Consider the following 11,898-nt stretch of genomic DNA (forward strand, 5'->3'; position numbering starts at 1 on the left):
TTGGATTTACTTGAACCCCAGCTTTCTGGCACTTGGTGAGAGCTGAAAGTGGGCTATCTGGACACCTGAACTCAGAATCTTACTTCAGCTGATATACTTTCTCCTATACCATTCTTTTCTATTTGGTGCTGGTACTGGGGCCTCATGCTCTCACTTGGATTTTTGCTCAAGGCTAGCACTCTATCATTTGAGTCAAAGCTCCACTGCCAACTTTCTTATGGTTAATTAGAGATAATTGTCTTAGGAAATTTTTTGATCTGGGCTAGCTTCAAACCGTGATCCTCAGATCTCAGCCTCCTGAGTAGCTAGGATTATAGGCATGAGCCATCAACACTCAGCTTTCCTTTCTCATTCTGCATCTAAACATTTTTGCTAAGTGAGTTTTGCTCAGATAGTTTTCGCTTTTGTTTTGTGATAAGGATTTGTTATGTAGACCAGGGTGGCCTCAAACTCTCAATCCTTCTGTCTCAACCTCTGTGCCACCACACCTGGCCTGAGACAGTATTTGAGTGTTTTTGTGCTGGCAAATCAATTCAGCTTTGTTTCCAATCTTCCTTATCTTATCCTTTACTTCCCATTACAGTATGGTATATTGTACATTCATTTCACTGTTTGGGGAAACTCCACTTGGTAGACAGTGGAATTGGTAGAAAATTTGACTGCAATCAGGCACCCATAATCCCTCAGTCCTGTCAGCATATAGCCAATCATAGAAGTAAGCACTCAGCAGTCCTTCCTCTTGGGAAATGTTCCCCAATTATGCACTGGTTCTCCGGCAGCCAATTAGGGATTGTGAATGGAGGTAAAGGCTGTTAGAAAGTCTCCCTTCCTTCCAAAAACTCTCATGCTAATAGAAAGCTGGGCAGTAAGAGTCTATACCAGCATTACCTCACTTCCTGCTATGAAACTGATCATCTGCTCTAAGCCTTTGAGCCCTTGCTGAATTGATAGTGGCCCACGTGAGGATTTCTTTGCTTCAACAACAAGATGAATAAACAGATTTTGTTCATTTTGTCTCTGATTTAGTTTCATCTTTGACTTTATTTGGACAGTTTTTAATCTCCAAATAATTAAGATGATACAATTGAGAAGAAATTAAAACCCAGTGGTTCTTTAGAATTATAAAACAAATCCTATTAAAGGAAACTGAAAGTGGAATGTTTAGTAGCTCATTTAGAAAGCAACCAAAGATGAGGAGAAGATGAAGTAAAATTTTAAAACTTGAGAACTGACTGGATGCCAGTGACTCATGCCTTTAATCCTAACTACTCAGGAAGACTGAGAACTGAGGTTCAAAGCCAGCCCAAGCAGGAAAGTCAGTGAGACTATTATTCAATAAAAGCCAAAAAGCCAGAATTGGAGGTACGCCTCAGGTAGTGGAGTGCTAGCCTTTAACACATTTTTTTGCTCAGAGACAGCACCCAGTCACTGAGTTCAAGCCGCAGACCTGGCACACACACACACACACACACACACACACTTGAGAACTAGAAGTTTCTATCATCTCTCATACTTATTAAATTAGAGAAGGACATTGACTCAAATCATGACTATCAAGATTTCTTTTTCTCTATACTCATGTAGAATGTTCCCAAAGGCACTTGATTCCTTTATGCTCACAGTGATAGAGAGTCACAGGGCAACAGCCAAGCTACCTTCAGCATCATTGCGCAGTGATTAGCACACCCTACTCTCATCTCTCTGTCCCTGTCCCCATTAGTGATTCCCTGAGATGCTGACATTTCTTCTTAAAGAATGTTTCCCTCATAAGAATCTGTAAATAATTTACCATCAACAATTCACTGTTAATGCGTGGGTCAATTGCGCTCTCCTAACTATATATCCAATTCTTGCCCCAATACTTGTAAATGTGACTTAGTTAGAAGTAAGGTTTTTGAAAATGCAATCAAGTTAGGGTGAAATCAGACAGGAACTGAGTGGGTCTTAAATTCAATGACTTCTGTCCCTTCAAAGAGAGAAAGAACAAGTCAGGGATAGAAAGAGAGAGTGAGCACTGTGACTCACGTGGTAGTACATATATGAGGTCCTGCTTCGAACCCCAGTGCCAAAATTAAAGGCTATGTACCACAGGAGACAAAAATTAGAGTGATTCTTTTACAATCATAAAATACAAAACTACAGGTGGACACCAGAAGCTAGGAGGCAAGCATGGAACAGACTTTCCCCCAGCACCTTTGGAAGGATGGCTCTACAGGTACTGCAATTTCAAATTTCTAGCCCACAGAACCATGAGAGATGACATTTTTGTTGTCTGAAGCCATTGACTTTGTGTAAATTTGTTACAGAAAACCTAGGAAACAAATACAACCCTCTTAGGCTGTCTGCACTTCAAGATCATCACATTAAGTGCACTAAGCCAGTTCCAGAAGGCCAAAAGTCAGATGTTTTTTCCCATGTGGATGCTAAACCTTAAAGATAAACATACACTCAAATCCATACATGAATGAACAGATAGATAGATAGATAGATAGATAGATAGATAGATAGATAGATAGATAGATAGATAGATAGATAGATAGATTGATTGATAGATAGATAGATAGAGGATAGAACATATTCATAATAGTGGAACTCTTTCAGAAAAGAGAGGAAAGGTCGATGAGGAAAAAATTGCATCTATGTCAAGATGCTTTAAGGAATCTCACTGAAAGATAGCAAATAATAGGAGGTGGGGGATGGGTAAAGGTAATAAACAGGGTTAATCGGATTAAAGTACAATATATACAAGTATAAAATACCTGGCAAAAACCATTTTGAACAGTTAAATATACACCTTACAAATGGATGACAGGCTGGGTGCTGATTGTTCATGCCCGCAATCTGAGTTACTTAGGAGACTGACATCCGAGGATTGCAGTTCGAAGCCAGTCAGGCAAAGAAGTCCATGAAACTCATCTCCAATCAACCACCAGAGAATCAGAATTGCTCTAATCTTGAGCAAAAAAGCTCAGGGACAGTGCCTAGAGTTCAAGCCCCCCAAAAGAATGACAAGTTGGGTACTGGTGATCCATGCTTGTAATCTGAGCTAATTAGAAGGCTGATATCTGAAGATAGTGGTTCAAAGCCAGCCCTGGTAGGAAAGTCTGTGACACTCTTATCTACAATTAACTATGAAAAAGTTGGAAGTGGAGCTGTGGCTCAAATAGTAGAGTGTTAGCCTGGAGCAGAAAAGCTCAGGGACAGCACCCAGGTCCTGAGTTCAAGCCCCCGAACTGGCACAAACAATATTAATGAAAGTAATGTAAAACAGGTCTTATCTGAGATTGAGTACAAGTAGAGTGGGAGGGTGAGTGGAGAGGGTAAATGTGATATATGAAACTAAGTATGAAAATGGAGCAATGAAACCTGTTGAAACTGTTTAAAGAAGATGAGAAGGGAGGAAGGGGGGTAAGTCCTCTCATATGCATGTGTGAAATGCAATGATGAGACCTTCTTGCACAACTAATACATGTTAATAAAAACGTTTTGTAGTGGTTAAGGATAAGAGAGGGAAATGGTGGAAAACAAAGGAAGGGTTGATATTAACCAAGAAGCATTGTACTCATAACTGGACTTATGGAATTGTAACCCCTTTGTGCAATTAATAACAATAATTTTTTTAAAAAATAAAAAAGGCAGCAGAGTAGCGCAGCGGAAGCGTGCTAGGCCCATAAAAAATTTTTAAAAAATGTTGCCCCATTTGTTAGGAAATGGAAAGGCTTGGAAAAAATTATATTAAGTGAAGTAAGCCAAGCCCAAAGAAACATAGGTCCCATGGTTTCCCTTATTTGCAATATCTAGTAAATGTATGAGTCAAGCAGAAAAGGTCAGATAATGTGATGTTAGGAAAATGAACCCTTAGATATGTATTTAAATGTTTTTTTCTTTCATGCATTTGTTTCTAACTCATTTATAAAAATGTTTCTTTGTTGCTTTGTATGTCCCTCCCCCACAGTATAACCCCTGCTTTCACTATATTTGATGTCGGTATAATTTGTGGAGGAGATGGGGAAAAACAAGTCGTTTAAGGATACAGGTGGACCCGTTGCAAGTATGAGAAGTACAAGTTGTCATGTCGAAAACGAACTTTACAACTTTGGTGCTGGGGGGGGAGGGGGGTTTGGGTGGGGGGGTGGGGGGAGGCTGGGAAGGGATGTGAAGGGTAAACAAAGGAGGAGGCTGCAATGCTTGATAAGAAATGTACTCATTATCTTGCCCATCTAATTGTAACCCCTCTGTACAGTATGTTCACAAAAAATAAAAATTGAAATTAAAAAAAAAGTCTTATAAACTACCGGAGATAAAGATAGTCATTTTATAATTATAAAAAGGCTAGCCTATAAGGAAGAAATAACGAGTCCAAACATATACACCCCTTACAGGTATCAAAATACATGAAGCAAATAGAGAAACGGACAATAAAGACTGCAATATATCACTTTCTCCATTTCTTTTTTTTTTTTTTTTTTTTTGTCAGTCATGGGGCTTGAACTCTGGGCTTAGGCGCTGTCCCTCAGCTCTTCAGCTCAAGGTGAGCGCTCTACCACTTGAGCTACAGCACCACTTCCTGCAATATATCACTTTCAATAACAAATAGAACTAGTCAGAAGATCAATGCATGTAGAAGACTTGAACAACACTATAAATCATCTACCTCTAACATATAGTGCATTCTTTTCAAGGTGAGCAGAATATATATTCTTCCAAGACCATCTGGCATATTCTTTAGTCTTCAGTCTGGGAGAAGGAGTGAGCTCAAGACCTTACACTTGCTAAACAAGTGCTATGCTATTTGAGACCCTAATCCTTTTGCTGTCTTTAGTTTTATTTTTCAGATAGAATGCCATGTTAAGCTCAAGCTAGTCTCAGACCACATTTCTCCTAGTAGCTGAGAGCTACAAGACAGGAGCATCATCTGAAATATTCACCAGAGTCTGAAATATTCACCATCTGAATATCTGAACCAGTTGGAAATATTCTTGAGGAAACACCACATGCTACCCCATAAAACAAACTTGAATACACTTATAAGGATGTAAATAAAGTATGTTCATCAACCACAATGAAATAAAATTAGAAATGATTGATAGAAGGAAATTTTGGAAACTCACAAATACATGGTAATTAAATTTGTGCTGATATCTGGGTTTGAACTCAGGAACTTGTTCTCTTGCTATGCTTACTTGCTCATAGCTAGCACTATAGCACTTAAGCCATGCCTCCTGGCATTTTGCTGAGGGTTTCTAGAAATTTTCTACCCAAGCTTTATTAAACTGCCATCCTCCAGATCTCAGCTTCCTAAGTAGCTAGAATTAAAAGCATGAGCCATCAGCACCCTTGCAAACAATATATTCTTTTTTTCCAGTCCTGGGTCTTGAACTTGGAGCCTGAGCGAGCCACAGCACCACTTCTGGCCTTTTCTGTTTATGTGGTACTGAGGAATCAAACCCAGGCCTTCATGTATGCTAGGCAAACACTCTCCACTAAGCTACATTCTTGGCCCCAAACAATATATTTTTAACTAACCAATAGGTCAAAGAGGAAATCAAAAGAGACATATAAAGATATTTTATAATGAGTATAGCTGAAGATGACACATACCAAAACTGATGATTACAGCTAAAGCAGTGCTTGTAAGAAATTTCACCAGTGTAAATGTTATACTCAAGTATTTTTCTGCAGAGTCATATGGAATCTCAAGGGACCCAAACTAGTCAAAACAATCTTTTTTTTTAAAAAGAACAAAGCTGGAGGACTTATTACAATAATATTTACAGTTATCAAAACGTTGTTATCCGCCAGGCACCAGTGGCTCATGCCTGTGATCTTGGCTACTCAAAAGGCTGAGATCTGAGGATCCCAGTTTGAAGCCAGCCCAGGCAGAAAAGTCCATGAGACCCTTATCTCCATTTATCCACAAAATAAACAGAAGTAGAGGAATGGATCAAGTGGTAGAGCACTAACCTTGAGCAATAAAACTCAGGGACAGTGCCCTGGTCCTGAGTTCAAGGACATACATGCACACATGTGGGCGCGCACACACAGACACAGACACACACACACACACACACACATATGTAAACCAACTGAACAAAATCAAGAGTTCAGAAATATATCCTTCTCTATATGACTAATGGATTTATAACAAAGGTAGTAATGATTCAGAAAGGCCAGTGTTTTGACATATAGTGTCAGTGAAACTAGATACACACACACACAAACACATGCGTGCACACACACACACACACACAAATGTATACATCATATACATAAATTGGCTTAAATGGATCAAAACCCAGTCAGAAGAGCTAAACTTAAAAATTTTCAAATAGTTTTAATGTGCATTAAGAGAAAGGCATATCTGTAATAGATGTGTGGGGAGAGGTGAGGAAGAGAGACAAGGTAAGAGAAAGATCACCCAGGAACTTGACCTTAACTTGAAAGTTAAGAGAATTATTGAAAAAGTTGCAGCATTTAAGAGAACGATCTGAACTTCAAAATTAGTCCAGAGTCTTTGGCTGCAATAAGTAAGATGAACTAGAAGAGACAAGAAAACCACTAGGAAACTCTGGCTATAACAGACATGAAGAATAAGACAGGCCTGATGTAAGGCAACAGAAAAGGAAAGGAGAAAGGGCATAGAGAATATAAAGAAGGGAGAATACCTAACACTTAGTGATCCTATGGCCCTATGTCTATTTGGCATGAAGGTGTCACCTCTAGGATCCACTCACTCATTTATCCACTCACTGACTGGTGCCAGATATATTTTTGCAGAATGACCTTTAGACTTAAGTAGGGCTCTCTGGAAACCAAGTAAGTTAATAATATGAACTTGCTCTCCAGCAAGGCCTAGAAAGTAATGATGGAGGCAGAGAGGAAGCCAAGCCAGGAGTTGCTTTCAGGAAAAGCACTTGAGAGACTAACTAGCTGCATTTGGACCCTACAGTATAACTCTGGGGGATAAATGACACAAAAGTTGTGTTTTGAGGAAGCTGGGCTTCGGTGTACCTAGTTGGAATCTTCCCACAGGTTAAGCTTTAAGATGTGTCTTAACTATTAACCTATTTGTCTTCCTTTTTAAAATCTAGTGAGAGCCATTTCTACCTCATTTCATGGTGTCTGCTCAACTCCACCCTCAACCTCTTCCTATCAACTCTCACCATCACTCCTTAAAATTTTACTCTTTTTTCAAGGTGGAAGCAAGTGACTCTATTTATTTATTTATTTGGTTCTAGTTCTGAGACTTGAACTCCATCTCTGACCTTTTTTTTTTTTTTTTTTTTGCTCAAGGCTACTGCTGGTCCTTAAGATTTTTTGCTCAAAGCTAGCAGTTCACCACTGTAGCCACAACTCTACCTCAGGGTTTTCATTGATTAATTGGAGATAAAGGTCTCACTGATTTTCCTGCCTGGGCTGGCTTTGAATCAAAATCCTCAGATCTCTGTCTCTTGAGTAGCTAGGATTACAGACATGAGTCACTGGCACACAGCTTTACTTTTCTTTTTTGAAGGTAGATTTAAATGAGCATATATTAATTGTATAAAATAATGTTTCATAATGATATTTTCATACATACTGAAATTTCCTTTCTTGTCCTTTCCATTTAGGTCAAGTATATACACCCATGCATTTAACAGACTTTGATGGGAACTCTGCTGTGTGCTAGCCACTGAATTAAGAGCTGGTGGTAGGAGAAAAAGCAAAGATAATCCTCCAAATTCTTACCTCTCTCCAGGCTCTGATGGCAGCATGATATTATACAAAGACCTTTAACTTAGTATTTGGATTGACAGAGTACCTTATCACAAGTAATCATGGATCAGTTTTCTTCATCTGTAAAATGTTTATACTAATGCCTGTAGCATCTATCTCCAAAAGATTTTATACATATTAAACAAAGTTCAGAAAGTACCTAGCATCATGTCTGGTACACTGAATGGAAGGGAAAAGAATACTTTGTCCTCTTTCAAATAATTATAGCAAAACATCAGAGTAAAATAAAAGATTAATCAGACTTGGAAGACCCAGGATTGTGTTCAGCTCAATGCTTACCAGTATCTTTGAACATGTGATTTCTTTTTCTTTCTTTTTTGTTGGTCAGTCGTGGGGCTTGAACTCAGGGCCTGGGTGCTGTCCCTGAGCTCTTTCACTCAAAACTAGCACTCTACCACTTAGAACCAAAGCTCCACTTCCAGTTTGGACATGGTTAATTAGAGATAAAAGTCTCAAGACTTTCCTACCTGGGGTGGCTTTAAACCATGATCCTCAGATCTCAACCTCCTGAGTAGCTTGGATTACAGGTGTGAACTACCAGTGCCTAGCTGAATATGTAATTTCTGTTTTCCTCAATGAATTGAATTTTTATTCAAAGCTTAGAGGTTTCCCAGTAGTTGGTTCTCTTTCCTATGGAAGAAGGGGGTCCTGTTGTATGAACACTGGAGGAAGCGACCAGAGAAGCCCAAAGCCCTGTCTTGACCTAGGAGCAGGCACATGTCACAGGCACAGAAATTAAAGACTCTTCCTAGGACAAAGCCAATAATTAAGAAACCTACCATTGGTGGGCACAGTGACCTAAATGTCTAGTTGACTGTCCTTAGCTGTGGTGCCAGTATAGGTAGTTCAGGATTCAGTATCTCAAAAATACCAGGGTGGGAGGAATGAAATATGAAAAAAATCTGATCATAGAGCCTGGAGCATAATAATGCTTAATAAATATTTCTTGAGTCTGTTTAAAAAGCTTTCCATTTGTGGAGGGGAAGGGGAAAAACAAATCGTTTAAAGGGATACAGATGGACCCATTGCAACAATGAGGTGTACAAGTCGTTATGTTGACAAACAAACTTTACAACTTTGGTGGGGGGTGGGGAGAGGATTGGGTGGGGGAGGGGGAGAGTATGGGAAGGGATGGGAAGGGGAAACAAAGAGGAGGCAACAATGCTTGATAAGAAATGTACTGTTATCTTGCCCATGTAATTATAACTCCTCTGTATGGTATTTTCACAATAAAAAAAAGAAAAGAAAAAAAAAACAGAATGTAATTGCCTACAAAAAAATTATTTCTGCAATTAAAAAAAAAGCTTTCCAAAAATCCTCAAATAAAAAGCTAAGAGTTTCTGAGTGAACTTCTACCTAAACATAGAATTCCCAATAACTATCATTTCCCAACTTTTACCTGAGTTACTCCGTACTGCCAATCTCATTTATGTATTTCTCTCTGCTCACCACTCCAAGTTCAAAGTACAGTTAACACTGATATTCAGAATTCCGCTCATTATCTTTAATATTTGTACATTGTGCTTTGCTCTCTGGTTAAAAAGTAACAGAAATGGTGGGACAAAGGGTGAACCAATTCAGCAGTGATATTCACTAGACACTATGGTGGAAATGAACTCTACAATTTGTGGGGGAAGGGGATCGGGAGGGAAAACACTGGGAGAAAATGAAGGAGGGAGAGACACTGTTCCAAAAGAAATGTACTCATTCCCTGACTTATGTAACTGTAACCCCTAGGTACATTACCTTTACAACAAAAAAAAACTACTTTATCAGGTGCCTTGTGAACGACTGGAAAGTTTGTGAAACTGCTTCCTTCCCTGTAGTCTAAGATGCAACTACACAGAGAAATCACTTCAACAGCTGGATATGATCTCTGTCAGTAAGTCTAGTCACAGAAAAGGGTTTAGTGTGACTATGCTCTAAGTATGTATCACTAGGATCTATTTCCAAATCTCCTTCCCTGGCTCTCCAAGTTTCTGGTGGGAAAATTTCTTCATTCTTTCATTCACAGTCATCACTTCAAAGCTAGCAGTCCTTCAGCTACAATGCTATATTTCTAGCCACCTTTCAGGTCTATCCTCATGGATGCATCTGTACCTCCAACTAGGCATCTAAAGAACTGAATCAATTTTCTGCTCTATCTCTCCCCCTTTGTCCAAATTGTCCTTCTCTAAGGTTTTTTTCCTTTTTCTTTTTCTTTTTCTTCTATGATGCTCCTATTCATCCAGTCACCCAGGCTCCAATCCTGGATGTTACTTTTGTTCTTTTTAGTTTCTTCAATAATCCATTCTTTGAATGATGCTCATATCTACTACCCCTTCCCTCCCCTTTCCAATCTCACCTTGGCTGAAGTCCAAATGTTTTTGGTGTCTCATTTATGACAATAGCTTCCTAGTTGTACTTTATCATCCCTCCTTTCTTTCATGTCTGTGTGTTCCTCTCCCTACAGACCTTAAATGACTAAACATTGCCTACTCAAGCCAACATTTATTGCAAAACTAATTGTGCATAACACTATTCTAGGTGTTCTCTGAGCTTCAATAATTGAAAAGGATAGTCTTTAATTAGAGGGAAAAATGGATTGTCCTCAAATTAAAGTTGTTTGTGTATTTAGCAATTACCTTGAGAAAAGTATGCACACAGATCCATAAGCTACAAAGCATTATCAGTATTGGTAGAAACTAAATTACGTATTTTTAATATACATTTTTTATTGTAAAGACACTGTACAGAGAGGTTACAATTTCATGAGTAAGGTAATGAGTACATTTCCTATAAAGCAGAAAATAGATTACTTATAGATAGAAATAGAAAATAATAAAAATAAATAGAAATAGAAAAATAGATTACTTATAAAATTAAAAACCAAACTTTAATACTTCATCATTCACATCTTTGAGGATTACAATTTTGAGAGGTGGAGTTCAATAAAGGGATATTAAAGGAAAATGGATCACATTAGGAAATATCTGGGGTGAGCGCACATAGGGGAGATGTTCAAAGAACAGGAAAAAGACTACTTATATTGATTAGATAGAAGAGAAGACTAAAAAAAGATGTGGATGAGGTTGGTAGGGCCTTGTGGTAGTGGGCTTTGACTGAGAAGCTGAGAAGTTTGTACTTGGCTCTATCTATATTGTTTAACAGATTTGAAACATTTTTCTTGTTAAGAATATTGAAAGTTTTTGATCATGGAAGTAGCCCAGTCAATTATGTTACTCTAATGATGTTCAAACCTACAATCAAAATAAGATAGCTCTCAAAGAAAAAAAATCAAGAGTTTGAAAAAGAACATAGAGTAAATGGCTCAGTGGGAAACTTCCTGTTTGTGCATTGAATGACCTCAGCAGGAACACCAAGTGCAAGCACAAAGATCATATGAAATAAATTTGAAATAAATAGGATATGGACAAATGGATGGAAGGAAGGATGGGCAAATGAAAGACTGGATGGAGGAGGAAGATTTTCCGCTTAATGTTATACAGGGAATGGCTATCAGTGTTGATTTGTATCTGGAAATCCAAGCGTATAACTTTTCAGACATTCACTTCAACCTAACAATTGGATTCTATGCTAGGCTCTAGGAAGCTTACCTGTTATGAAAATGAGCAGAGCAGATCCTGTGATCCTTCTAAAGCAGAATGAATTCAGAATATACTAGAGTGAACACTGAAATAGCAGCTAATAGGCAGAACCTGTACATATTTTGGAGAAACACTGAGATACTCAAGAGGAGTAGAGAAGGCATTCCAATGCAAGGAAATGGTAACCACGGCAAAGGCTGGCCTTTATAGACTGATGATCTTGGTTACATGCCTTAGGCAATATAACCAGAAAGACTGGTAAGTTGGGTTACTAGGCATAAAGGTGACCAAATATTGGCAGTTAGACTTACTTTTGGAACTGGAAACCTTCCATTAATAAGTTTATAAAGTCATACTATTCAATGCCTAGCCTATTAAACTAAGAAAATTGACGGGAGAAGCTAGATTGGGGACTTAGAGGAGAAGATGAAAAGGATGAAAAGATCAATGATGACATTGATCAAGATGCATTGTTCTTATAAACTGATTTGTGACTCCTTTGTACAATTACTTAAAGATAATAAAATATAATTAA

The sequence above is a fragment of the Dipodomys merriami genome, unplaced genomic scaffold, assembly GCF_024711535.1.
Source record: "Dipodomys merriami isolate MVZ:Mamm:240054 unplaced genomic scaffold, mDipMer1.0.p SCAF_3, whole genome shotgun sequence".
Lineage (NCBI taxonomy): Eukaryota > Metazoa > Chordata > Mammalia > Rodentia > Heteromyidae > Dipodomys > Dipodomys merriami.